Consider the following 15,542-nt stretch of genomic DNA (forward strand, 5'->3'; position numbering starts at 1 on the left):
TTATCTTCTTTAAAAAAAATTAACCATTTAACCAAAGTAAATAGAAACCATACAAAGATGCACATTAACAATTACACTAGATATGTTGACTAGGGAAACCCTTGATTAGAGGGAAAGCCTTGGTGGGAATGATGCTCACAAGATGATGTAATAATATAAATATTCCTTGCTAGAGGATGGACCCTTTTAGGAGTCTATTACAACATTTAGTACAATGAGTCCTTGTTAGGAGATGTTGAATCCCTATTAGGAGATTCCAACCCTGTTAGGAGTTGTGCTGTAGTGTATACAAGAAAAGCCCACTGCTCAAACATGCAATTTCAACTACAAGAAGAGCTCACTACTCAAACAAGTAATTTAATGTTATTTTCTTCTTTCCTCTATCCTATCAAACAAACCAATCACTCTCAGACCTTGTAGACTAGGTTATAACCTCAGATCCAAATACCAAACCTCAGATCACTTAGCAAAACCTCAGCAATGAAGTTTCCTTCACTTCTGCACTACTATGCTCAACTTCACATTCCACACTCTCTACTACTTATTATTAACTCACATTCCATTCATTCAATTCTATGATAAAGAAAAATTCTCTTCTTTTATATCGAGTCCATAAAATAATTTCCTGAGTCATATGTTAGACCTTCTCAATTAATTATTATAGGACCATATTAAGAACATGTTACACTTAGTGATAACCTTAATCTTTTGCCTTTCAACTTGAATAACTTTTTGTAGATGCAATATTATGTGATGAGCAGGCTTAGTCACATCATCCTCAACATGTCTTCTCCATGTCCTCAACCTCAATCCTCAAGGTATCAACTTTGCTAAGTTTACTAGAACATGCCTCTGTAAACCTATCTTAGAACAAACATCACCAAAGATTTCATAACTTCTTCTAGACTTATCCTTTCTACTTTTGACATTAACTACATATGCCAAATACTTGGAAGTACCACCCATAACCTTGGGTGGTTATCAAGCTCAACTAGTCATCCGTACTAACTTGATCTCTCACTATTCTTCTATCAGATACCACAGAAGAAATCAAACATGCTATGTTGACATCAATGAAAAAATCAATTATGAATGTAACATATCAAAACCAATCTTCCGACAAGCGAGACATTTAGTAGGTCTAAAATAGGGAGATCAACTAGAGGTCAAAATTTTAGAAGAAAATTCAATAACTGAATGAAATTTTTTCTTGATGAGGAGGTTCATGTTCTTATGATAATGAGAGTGAAGGAGATACAAAGGTTCCCTTAAGTTAGAAACATCTTCAAAAAGAATGGGTACCTAAGGAACTAGGTCTAGTTAACACTAATTTTTCTGTTAATAAAAAGATATATTGCATAGCTCCATCTTCATTGCATGGTTTGGGCCTATTTTCCATGCATGACATAAAGGTCAATTACAATAAAGTTGTTGAATTGATGGAGTATGTAGGGCCTTGTTACAATTACAATAATTGGATGTGGATTGTGCAATATAAAAAAGTATGTGTAGGTATGCATTGTCACCAATTCATATGCAATGCAAAGAAAATGATGAAAGTAAAAAACTCGCTATGTATATTGATAGAAGGCCAAAAAAAATAGGGAATATTGTGGGATTTATAAATAGTTCTCAACTTGTGTCAACTAATAAGTGGCTGAATTGTATATTTGAGACACATGAGGGAAATTGTGTTTTTGTATGTGTGATAAAATCAATAAGTGCATGAGAAGAGCTTTTGATAGATTCCAATTAGAATCAAGTAGATACAAAAAATTCCCTATCATGGGACTGGTAAGTATAAAATTTAAACCAATCACGTCCAAATAATATTGACTCCAATATACAATATAATATTTTATTAATAATTTTTTTTGGTAACTCTATTACTTTCATTTCATATCTAATTGCTAAGAATTACTAATATTTTTCATAGGGTGACATGGATACACCACAATGCATAGGCAGGGATGTACCATCTCACACACCTTCTTCAGTGAAAGTAAACCTTAATTATTGTAATTATACAAATTATATAGAAACAAATTTCATATTATTATGTTCTTTTCTTTATGATTTTGGAGTTATTTTGATGGAATTTTACTGATATTGATGTCACAACTTGATACTTATTAATAGGGAAAAGTGAAAATGACAGCAGATCAAATGTGATCTGAAACACATACATCATTTCTAGATAACATTGCTCATAGTGTTGACCCCATATTCATGGCCCAAAAACTCATACAAAAATACAGTTATGAAATTCTTAACATTTTCCTCAAGAGAAAATAACTGAGGAGATAGAGGCACTGATAGAAGAATTGATACTTAGTGTCAATACTTTGAAGGTAAGCTACAATTAATCTTAAGCAATAATAAAAGTTCAGTAGATGTTTATATTTTATAGTATCTTATGGATCATGATCTAAAATGTTATGCGTTCTTCTACAAGATTTTGTGACACATGCGAGACCACATGGTCAATATGGTGAGGGTTGTAGCACACAACCTTCAAGTAAGTAACACTTTCTCTTTACAATATTACTAAAAATTATAATATTATTACACCGTCGAGTTTATTTAAGGCAGATTCAGTTATGATTGAGTGCTATTCCATACTTGGGTCTCTATTTGAAATAGTTTAGGTTGTTCTTGATGATGAAAGGTGAGAGTGTTATGACCATCGAGTTCAATTAAGAAGTTATTTATTGTTAACAGATCCATCTGTAAGTTGTAGATTGTATCAGGTATAAGATTTAGAGTTTGAAATGTAGCTTTACATTCTATGATCAAAATTTACAATTGAATGTGGCTTTTATGTGATATGCGATTCTATATTAGATTTACCCCATAATCCACAGGTCCCAAGATTGAAACATGGCTCTAATACTTGACTGTTATTAGCAGAGGATTCTATAATTATATTATGCTTTTTAATATTTCGTTTATCCTATTTTTCCAGCAGAACCCATATTAATGCCCAAGCTATATTTTTCCATGTGGTCTTGGTTATTTGCTTACAATGATTTGCTATACTTAAAGTAGCTCCATTTTCAACAACATTTTAGGCAATAGCTAACATAATTAAGTTAAAAGATGTTTAATTACTTAGAAAACATATGTACCCTTTGATATTGTTAAAAGATGTTTAATTACTTACCACTTCCTTATTGCCCCTTGTAACATTTGAAAGGAATTCTGTTGTGTTCCATATGGTTGCACCTAATTCATCCATCAATAGTTTTGATCTTCATTATGGTGTGTAATGTCCCGTATTAGAATAATTGTTATATGGTGATAATTATCTTGAAAAAATCCACTTTAAAATATTTCGTTCTATTGATTATTATATAACGATAAATGGTAATTCTAAACATTCAAGTTTGATAAGTTAAATAATAATATTATACAAGGAGAAATGTATATGGGTCTGATTTTGTAGTCAAATATATGCCAACTTGGTATATATATTTAATCCATATATTCAACATTACTAAAAGTTACAATATTATTACACTTTCTATTTAATTAATACTTTCTCATATTCCTATGAGAAGAAAGAATTCATTAGTTGTACACATTGTGAAATAATATTCATCTGAGCAATAATAGAAGATTGTGGCCCTACTAGTACAACATTGTTTGTTTTCATCAACATTATAACACTTAACTTTTATATTCGGATGCTTCTAGCTAGTATCCCATTTGATCTTTATCCATTGAAAATGTCTTTGCTAACAATGTATTCTTCATCTCATGATGAAGTGTGAATACCTCCTCCAGTCATCACTTTGATATTGCTGAGTGCATTGTTAGCAACAAGGAGCTTGCAAACATCTTTAACTATGCCAAGTACAACGGTAAAACCTTGTTTTGCTATATTTTGTAATGTGCTAATCATGCATTGATTTTTTTGTTGGGTGGATTGTATACTCATAGACCTATTTTGTGCACTAATAGATAGACCTTCAATTAATAGAACAACAAAGATCAATACGACTGAAGCTGAACCATTTCCTAGAGAAGCCCATGTGATTAGTACTAGTTCATTTGCAAGGACATTGTTGTTGAACAAGAAAACTATGTTTCTATTAAAATTATGAAAGCTTCTAGGTGCTTTAAAATTGTTATTTATAGTGTAATTGTAGTTTACTTATACGTAACTCATTTTGGATTGATAATCCCATGATGTTTTTGTAGGAAATGATGTTTTCTTTAATCGTCTTTTTGATATGACATTGAAGCTATTTGGACCCACCATAGGTAAAAGGTACATAGTTTCATATCATTGCTAGAATATTTTTATTTTCTTCCATTTATTGTACTATATTAAAGTTATTGATCTAATAGTTTTATTTTTTTTTAAAAGGTGGAATGAATAGGGTCCTGAATAAAAAAATCAGCTCATTACATCTTTTTAGGACCTTTTTGAAAAAAAAACATTTTTGGCACTACCCTACTTATCAAAAGAGCATCCAAACATATAAAGACTATGAGGGATGACTATAGAAGGGGTCTAAAGGATAACCCAAACTACGATCTTCCTCCTGTGATTTCACCAATGAAGTGAAATGAAATAATAGAAGATGCAAAAGAGATAAGGCTACATGATAAAGGAAATGAACCAGAAAAGGGAAAAAGAAGGTATGTCATGATAATATTAATTATAATGTAATCATGCACTAATTAGTGATCTTTGCAAATATATAATCTAACATGTTTCAAATTTTTCATAGATTGCAAGACACATCAAAGGCTAAAAAAGTGAGACTACAAAAGGTTGACCAACACAAACTTGGCTCTGATGGCCATATGAATCTTCAATCTTGACTTGTAAGTAGCAGAAATGGAATTTTATATAATTTTTTTCTATATAATGTTGCAAACAATTTTTTTATCAAATAATACATGCAAAATTGATGATATTAGGGAAAAAATATAAGGCACAAAATTCAATGTAGAGCCCAAGGATGAAGATAAAATAATTGCCTTGGGGAAGGCTATAAAGTCATGGCTGCATGCCTACACCAAGAATTTAAAAGCCATACCCAAGAATTTGGTGAACCAAATGAGATATAGGTAAATTGTTCAAATGAAAAGTAAATCAAATTGAATAGTTGAGAAATTTCTTTTTTGGTGTTAGTTTCCAACATAAATTGACTACATAATAATGCACATAACATTTCACTCCAACCTTCATATCCTATCACAAAACTTGTGCGTGATGAAGGCCATGATAGGAGAGAAAAACCTTTTATTCTAGTACTCATTAACCATTTCCATTAATTAGGAATTTTTATTTCTTTTGTCTTTTATACTATATATGTTTGAGCTTATTATTGTAGTCAACATCTTTTATTTAGAAGTTAAGCTTATGTGAGCTACTTCACAAGTTGGGGAGCTAATAGGTGGGAGCCAAAGGGAGGAGTGATTGGAAGTTATTGAGAAAAGGTATGTGGTACGATTGGTTGTCTTTTTTCATTCTTTGTAAAAAAATTTCATTTGAAAAATACTTTTTTTTTTTTCTGCATAACTTGTTTTTGATGTATGGTTGTTGCATTGTTGAAGAGCCACCTTAAGTTAAAAATCATTGATAATATCTTAATTTGAGATAGCTACATTTTCTAGGTTATTAGAAAAGTTTTCATATTTTGAAAAACCAATGGAAGATGAGAGATGTACTTCTTTTTCAGTCTATATGATACTTTTATAAAGATAATTACATAGACTTGATTGTGGACTAGGTCATTGCAAGAAGAAATGTTTAATTATTATCTCCAACTATGACTTGGTCTGAAATATTTCACTTGTTATAAGCATTAATATCATGTTATAGTATATTGTGTAAAATGAGTTGTACGATGTGAGGATCTTGATTGCAAGAGATATAGAGGATGATAGATAAATTAAATTCAAAATATGAAATTTGTTCAATTATCTTCCAATACTAAAGATGCTTAGATGTTTGAAAATGCCCAAGGCACAATTTTTATTGGTGTGATTATTTAAGTGTTGTAACCCAATGTAATTTCAATAGGATTCAAAAAGAAAATTAGAGGTTTAAGATGGAGCTAACAATGACATGGCCTCTTATTGTGGCAGGATTTTCTACAACTGTGGAAGTCAGAGGATATTATTTCCAAGGTGATTAAGGAGTATTTTTTGTATCATGGGTGTGTTAATATTGGGGATTATATTCCCTAGTTGAAGTGGATTGATTTGCAAGGGTATGAGAGAGTAATGACCAGGGTACAATCACATTTAGACTTGTATATGTAGAAAATATTGTAGAAGCACACAAATATTCTTATTGGTAGACCTTGTGGTGGGTAGATAATTTTATGAATATTGTATCAAGCATGGTGGGTACCCATTGTTTTGTGTGTGGATTGAATCATGTTTTTTCTGGTTTACCTTTGACATATTCTACTTATTCGATGTCCAATATTAATTCTAAATATGTATCAATGGTATTCACAAAAAGTTCATTTTTGAATAAGTTGAATTTGTTTTGAATTCTCTAGTTTCTATAGTCATCTTTGCACTTACTTTCATACAAAGAATAGGAGAAGGATTCAAGGAATTCTCTATCTATATTCAACTACTTACTATACATAGTCAAAATTCCACATAAAAGTAAGTACAAGCTACCTATGGCATTTGATAAAAATGTTTTGGACAACTATGGCCTTTGTTATGCTCTTGTAGGTTAATGGATGTTGGTGTTGTGGAGGCCATGAAAGAAATTCCCTTTTTCATTTCAAGGCATTTGTTCATGATGCTTCCCTTCAAATATTGAAATCATAGCATGGCTTCAACTATTGTGTGTGGAATGGAATCTATTGCCATCCTCACACACGCCATGTTATTTGCCTCAATCTCCATAGTTTAGAGGATACTCTTGATGATGGTATGTCTCTATCTAACCAAATTAGGGATGTTATTTCACCATTGTTCAATCTAGAATGCCTGGAGCACCTCAATCTCATCTTCAATGACTTCTCTAGAGTTCCCATCCCTACTAGATTGCCCAGGATTAGGAGTTTGTGCTACTTGGACTTGGCATAGGTTGGGTTTAGTGGAGATGTTCTCGCAAACATGGGGAACATCTCTACTTTTTAGTAATTGCACCTCTCTAGGTTTGGGTTGAGATGGGTGGGCATGTGGAAATGGAGGGGAAATATGAGAGATTTAAGGGAGCTTATCATCTCAATTTTGACCAAGTTTGGTCAAATTTTTGACCAACCCATGGAACAGGATGCTATCATGGGTTTGGTATCTTGGTCCATGAAGGATCATAAATGCTCAAAATTTTCAACAAACTTGGTTGAATTTTTGATGAACCCATCCACCAATGTTCTCAGTGACAAATGGAACATTTTTGACCAACATGTGCATCGATATTTCAATGCTTAGTAGAATTGGTCAATATTTTTATGACAAAAATAACAACAAAACTATTGTCAATTTTTTTACTAATATGAGTCAAAAATTTGATCGATTTTGGTAAAAAAGAGAGTCAAAATGTAGTAGTGATACAATCTATTGCATTAACATGAGATGAAAGAAAATGGTTATGTAGTGAAAGATGATACTCAAAAGGAGGATGTTCCTATAGTCCCTCATACTCTACAACAACTGCAACAACAAATACCACACACCCCTATGAATGTTAGATGGTCAACAAGGCTAAGTAGACTTTGAGACATATTTTCTCCCTCTTTCTACTCTATTTTACTATTTAATGCTGGTGAAGTTGAATGTTATGGTAAAGCTATGCAAGTGGATACTAAGATTTAATGGGAGTCTACAATGACAAATGAAATGAACTCCTTGCTGAAAAATTAGACTTTGGATTTATGCAAGTTGCCTATAGGTAAAAGGGCTTTACAGAATAAATGGGTTCACAGGTTGAAAGAAGAGGATGGAGGTAAGAAAAGATTTAAAGCTAACTTATTTGTAAAAGTATTTGCACAAAAAAGACATTGATTTTGATAAGATATTTTCTCCATTTGTTAAAATGACTTCTATTCATACTCTTTTAAGTATTGTGGCTACTGAAGATTTGCATTTGGAGTAGCTTGATAGTAAAACAACCTTTCTGCATGGTGATTTGGATGAAGATATATAAATGGCACAACCACAAGGATTTGAGGTCAAAGGCAAGGAGAACTTAGTGTGCAGATTGAAGAAAAGTTTATATGGCTTGAAGCAAGCACCTCGGAAATGTTATCTTAAATTTGATAGTTTTATGAATGAGTATGATTATACTCAGTATTATTATGATCATTAAGTTTATTTTAAGAAGTTAGATGATGAAAGTTACATTATTTTATGTTTATATGATGATAATATGCTTTTAGCTGCATCTAACATGGATCACATTAAGGGGTTAAAAGAACAATTAGCACATTCATTTTCTATGAAGGATTTGGGGGAAGGAAAAAAAATCCTTGGTATGAAGATTTGCAGAGATAGAAAGACTAGAAAATTGACATTGTCTCAAGTTGATTATTTTTAGAAGGTATTGCAATGTTTCTCTATGGAGAATGCCAAAGTTATTATCACACCTTTACATGGTCATTTGAAATTGACTAAGGAGATGTGTCCAAAGACACAAGAAGAGGAGGATAAGATGTCCAAGGTACCTTATCCTTCAACTATAGGAAACTTAATGTATGCTATGGTATGTACTAGGCTAGATATTGCCCATGTAGTGGGAGTTGTTAGTAGGTATATGAGTCATCCAAGGATTGAGTATTGGAATGCACTTAAATGGATTTTTAGATATTTGAGAGGAACATCTAGTAAGTGTTTACATTTTAGGGGCTCTACTACTAATTTATAGGGCTATGTTGACTCGAATTTGGTAGGGGATATTGATATCAGGTGGAGTACTATAGGTTATGTATTTATTATTGGCAGGACAACAATGAGTTGGATTTCTCTGTTAGGTTAATGTTTTATCCACTACAAAGGCTGTGTACATTGCTATTACTTAGGAAACTGAGATGACTTGGCTTCAATTCTTCATGGAAGAATTGGGACACCCACAAAAGGATAATTATTTATTTATAGATAGCTAAAGTTCCATTCATATTGCAAGGAATTCATCTCTACATTCAAAGACAAAATACATAAAATTGTGGTACCATTTCATTTAGGTAGTTTTGGATGATGGATAGTTAAAGCTAGAGAAGATGCATATAGATGATAATCCATTAGATATGTTTACCAAGGTAGTAACAAGGGAGAAGTTGAACTCCTCTTCAACTTCAATTAGTCTTCTAGACTAAATAGGATAAAAGAACAACATAGTCTAGGGTGGTTTGATATTCTAGTCGGAGCTACAGGTTTAACAATGCTATGATCAATTTGCAAGTTAGAGGTTATTGTTGTGGAGTCTGATTAGTCTCCAAGTAGGAGGTTATTTTTGTGGAGTCTAATCAATCTCCAAGTGAGAGGTTATTCTTGTGGACTCTGATCAATATCCAAGTGGGAGGTTATTGCTGTGGAGTCTAATTAGTCTCCAAGTGGGAATTATTGTGATGTGGAGCCTAATCAAACTTAAAGGTTTATTTGACATGGCTTCCCCCTAGATTATTTCTATGGGGGTTCTTGGGGGCATCACTCTCGAAGCCAAAAATACTCTACTATTGTAAAAGGCACCAGCTATTATTTTTCTATTGGATGACTTATTCTAGCCCTAATTTTGTAAGTGAAAAAAGCTTGTATAAAAGGCTTAGGGTTAGGAATTTCATAAGATATGATGAGATTATAACTTCTTGTGGTGGTATTGAGCTATGAGTGATTGTGGATTGTAATCACCAAATAATAATAATATTGGACCTATTGTTTGTGGATGTAGTCTAGGGATTGGGTGAACCATGTTTAATACTTGTCTTGTGTTCTCTTTTGTACGATTTATTATTTTTTGATATTGGCTATATTTTCATGTAACTATTATTTCTATCCATGGTGAATCCTAACACTATGGTATCATAGAGGAAAAACTCTTTCTTCAACCTAGAGAAAAAGGTGAAATGGATACATTTTTTTAAATAAGGATAAAGTTCAACATGGTAACTCTATGGATATTATTCAACCAGTGAAGGTGAGGTACACATACTCCTACAAATTTTCTAAATAATGGTAGAAGAAATCATGAAGTTAAATAATAGAATGTGAGATCATTATAAAAGGATAGATGAGCAAGGGAATATGCCTACTAGCAAAGTAAACTAGACAAAGGTAAATAATGAATATAATGCTATTATGGAGGTTTGACTGCAACATATCAATGATGTAATTGATAAAAATGAATCTACGCTTATAAGAATTCTCCTCCATAACTATAAAGGTCTTAGGACATGAATGATCAATCTCAAAGGTATGGATGCTTTCCTATAGAGTTTGAAGGTCAAAGAGATTATGAATGTGGGTTAGAGAAGGACCTGAAAATAAAATATGGGAAAGTACCAGAAAAAAGAGAGAGACCAAGAAAAAGAGACTATTAAAGAGAAAATTTATATTATTGAATCCTTGCAAAATCTTGAGAAATTAGAAAAGGAGACATAGACTCTTCTTTTGCAGATGGTGTAGTTGGGAATTCTTGGACCTTGTTATAGTTTTGGTCACATGCTAATCTCTTCTAGTTTTTGGCTCTTTATTGTGTATGGTCTGATGCTCTATTTTGTCTACTAGCAATTGCTAGTAGTTGTTGCTCTAGTTTGACGTTTTTGTTTTATCTTTTAGTGGGTAATTATTTTTTGATTTTTTTCGTAATGAATATATATCTTTAAAAATATTGTAAAGGGTTTTGAGGTCCCTTCAAAACCTATTTTAAAGCTTAATAGGACACTTAGTCTCTATGGTACAAAAAGCTCAACTCTCACTAGAAACTAGGGTCACTTAACCCAATCAAACAAGGCATCAATGTTCAACAAGATTGCAAATAATCTCATTAATGGATAAAATAATTTAATTATCTTCATACCAAATCACAATAGGGTAATATGTGTCCAAGGATTCCATGTCCCTCCAACTATGTGCTGAGAGTATTACACTTGTCCTACTACTAAAACTCAATCTCCAACATTCAATCAATCACAAAAGAAAAACTTGACCAAGGTAGCATCCTCAAGATACAAGCTTAGGGAGATAAAAAAAATAGTGTATAAGGACTAGGAGGGAGTATCCCTCAACCTCCACACTAAGTTATCCCAAGATGAGTTGGGGAGAACTCAAAATACCACCAACCATCTAACCACTTATCCAAAACTAACTATGCTATTGGCATAGAAACACCAATGTACTTACTCTAGAGAGGCAAGCACAAAGGAAAAACACTTACATTGAGGATCACAACTAGGGTCAAAATCATAGGTGGAAAAAGTCACACCCAATCCTCCAAGGATAACATCTACTCTAAAAGAGGAAAGCTCTAGAGAAGCACATGTCCATAAGACCCATGAAAACAAATCAAAGTATTCTAAGCATTGGGTCATGTGATAATGCACTAAGAAATAGTGAGCTTCACTCTGGGAGCCACCAAGAGCCATCAGAATCCCTCAAGATGTACTAGGAACACTAACCTTCCTATCTTGTCTCCTTTTAAATCTTCTTAAAGGAGGTCAAGAAGGGTATATGCAAGTTCTATAACATGAAGAACCTAAAGCCATCTAAGGAAAATGGATAGACCACTCAAAAAAGAGGAATGTTGCTAAAACAATGGAACCTAACAAGGTGATAATAACACATGCTTTAAAAAATAATTTCATTTACACAACCATAATTAACTCAATCATCTTTTAAGAACTTACAAATATTTGAACTCAAGATAGATAAATGCATCAAGAATAGATTACCATTTAATAAGTACACACTTTTTTATCAACATATTTTTTTCTTTGATAAGAAACATTAAATTTATCAACATATAACCAAAATAATTTTTTATTAACATCTTTATATCTATTCACAAACACACAAGTATGTTCTTCACAATGTTATCCCTTGTGCATCCTATTAGAGGTTTGAATGAACATGATAGAGTCACAACACACAACTGCATAGCAATAAAAGAAATTTGGAATAGTTGCCATTAAAAAGTGAAAAGGCCCAATGGGGAAATTATCAATTCTAACAATAAATCTCAAAAAGTGCACATTTATATAAGACAAAAGAGAGCAATGGAGAAATTTTGATGACCAGTCCAAGTAAGGAAAATACCAAAAACCAATGCTAGCCAAAAAAAACAAATGGAAAGTTCCATCAGCCAAATAAAATGAGGCATCAATCAATTACATTACATGTGATGACTAAGAAAAATCACATAAGAGGGATTAATTGCCACACAATACTAAGGAATATGTTACCCTAGTAGCATCAGAGAACACACTCATACACATGAAACAATATACCATAAATGACCTCATGTATATTCATATTATAATATTCTTATGAATGCAATAGTATGAATAATTAATTACAATTTCCATATTCCTTTCCATTTTATGTAACAATGAGTCATGCAAGGTAATCCATATAAGATTCAAGGAAAAAACTTTAAGAATTCATCTTAACCAATTACTTTTCATAAGCTTAAGAAATAAGAAATTTGAGAACATAAGGTGTTAACCCAAGTGATCTAATGCAACAAACTATTTCATTCTTTATTACCAAATTTACCATTTTCATTACAATTATTCCACAACACATAGTCATTTATTTTAATAACATTTAAATATCATCATGATGTGACAATGAATTAAAAAAATATTTCATTTCTTTAATTTCAATAGGAGAACTCAAGAATATAATCCACCACTCACCATAAGGAGAAAAACAAGAGGCACTCAAGGCCAAATCATGGATCACACAAGGGTCACCAACCACTTAAATCCACAAGAAACAACCAACAACATAGTCTAGTATGCTCAAATGAGGTTCTCACCGGAGTACTATCCATCCCTAAAAGGTACTCAAAATTGAAAGATTCACTTTGTTCTCCTCATGTTACTTGAGTTGCATCTATTGGATCAACAAGTTCATCCCAAGTAGATACCCAAGAAACAAGATATAATGAGCTCACAAGGAGACACTCACACTTACACACCATTAAAAAAAACTATATGGGAAGTATAAGTATATGGATCCCAATGTTTGAACATGGGATTTGATACCAGATGTAATACTCGGCTCGAAGATCCTCAGAAACAGAAATTAATAAAAATGAACATAATTTTTTTAAAGATAAAGCATAAATACATGCAACTAGAAACATATAAGAGATCACAATAGAAGACAACTAACCATACCTCCAAACATCCCCACAAATTCATCACTTACTAATACATTTATTTCTATCTACATGAATTGATCATACAAGGTTTATCTCAAGATAAAATGAAACAACAAAGAGACAACATGACATTTGTATCCCAAATGACCAATAGGCGAACTATTAAGGTCTAGGGAGCAAGAATTCCCAAAAGTGTATCCAAATCACCTACTGGTATTCATCAAAAAATTAAGGTTGTACCCACTATTTGGACTAATAGGTTTCCCAAGAAATTCAATGGGACATTTATCTCTAAGGCCAGGAGACATTTCATAATACTACCAGGCAACACTTTACCAATTGAGGCAATATGTCTCCCAAATGGAGGTGATATTTCATTGTACTAGTGGGAAACACTTTACCAATATCATCCTAGCCTATTGTCCTACTGTTTCCTAGGCTAAAATGAGAATCTAAAAGTTTAACTTAGGATATATAAAGGGTTAGAACCTCCACACCAAGGAGAATCAAAAACATAAAACTCAAGGACCAAACACTCAAGAGCATCAATAAACATACAAAGGATAAATATAGCTCACATAACATCGTAATACTTGAATCCATGATAAAAAAACATCTTCTTAAAATAACATGTACATAATAAACATCATAGTGAAGGGAAAGAACAAACATAAGATGCAACCAAACTAAATCAATTGTGCTCATTTTCCACAAACTTAATGGAATTATGAGACCTCAAGGATCCTAAGCATAACGCTACGTATGAAATATCAATTCACTAACAAGATCATTGGTGTTGTATTATGATTTCTAACTTACTAATAACCATCATAAATATCATAAATGAAACATGAAAAATCTAACATGTTAATCTATCAATAGTATCACTAATCCCTAATAGTGATAAGAACATCAATTAAGCAATAAGATCTAACATAATGATAAAGAAATACAAAAAGTAAACATACTAAGCATCATATAAAACATGATATCAATGCATCCAAGGGTAAACATAAACACAAGGAAACATACTCTATATTCACTAAGAATCTAAGGCAACATCATCTCCAAACCAAAGACTAGAAGCATACCATTTTCATACACAAGTCCCTAATAGTTGTATAAGTAGCTATGTCTCCTAACCATGTGGTACCATGAGGACCACTCCTACCATGATGATGAAGATAATGACCCAAGAAAAATCACATAAGATAGTCATCCATGGCTTACACACGTGCCGAGTAGAATATGATACCAACATCTATATGATCATCAAGACAATGCAATACATCAAGTCATTGGTCACACAACCTATATGATAGTTATGTAGGGAATCAAATAGAATGTAAGTTTCTTAGAATTTGAAAACCCAAGCTATTTTATGTGGTAACTCATTTCCAATAGGAGGCCTCACAAAATGCCCTAAACTTGTAGGCCAACCGTACAGACACATACCCTCAAACTTGCAGGCTAATCGTACAAGAGTTTTCTTATCTAATCATTGATTTTTATTACCCATTTATTTATTTATTTATGATTATCACCTATTAGAAAATTTTTATGTTACCTTGTTAGACTACTTCCAGACTTAAAGTATACAAGAGAAACCACTCCACCGCCTACCCTACATCCCTATTATCATCACATGATGAGTGCCCATAAGAAATGCAAGTTTTTAACCCAACCCCCAAATGAAAAATCTCTCGATTGACCTATATCTAAGAGCTTAGGTCTTGAAAGATCCCATCATATGCACATGCACATGCTTGTGTGTGGGAAAAACCAACTTCTCAAATATAATCAATACAAGCAATGCAAGGGTTTGTTAGCCCCAATTGATAACCTTGATAATGTATGTGTAAGGGTGATGTAGTAGGCCAATCTCAATTCAAAAAGAAATTAATAGATTCATAACAAAATGCAATGCAAATTCAAAACTCTCAATTCTTCATTCCTCCAAAACTGCTTCTACATGGATCTCTAACTCCATTAAAGAACAACTACCACAAAAATAGGAAATTTCCAAATTTGGTAGATTTGGACAATAGGAAACACATGCCATTTTTGGTAACTTCTAAAAAACCTCTAAAAGTAATTTTGAAGTTTCCTAAATCTACCCTTTAAACCAAAGAGGCAAATTGACAACTAATCTCAAAAATTTAGAAAGAAATTTTGAAGTTATTACAAAGCAGAAAAATAAAAAAAACACCTTAGATATTTTAAAACTAAAATTCAG

The sequence above is a fragment of the Cupressus sempervirens genome, chromosome 4 (assembly GCF_028749045.1).
Source record: "Cupressus sempervirens isolate cs-2001-9-10 chromosome 4, ASM2874904v1, whole genome shotgun sequence".
NCBI classification, from domain to species: Eukaryota; Viridiplantae; Streptophyta; class Pinopsida; order Cupressales; family Cupressaceae; genus Cupressus; species Cupressus sempervirens.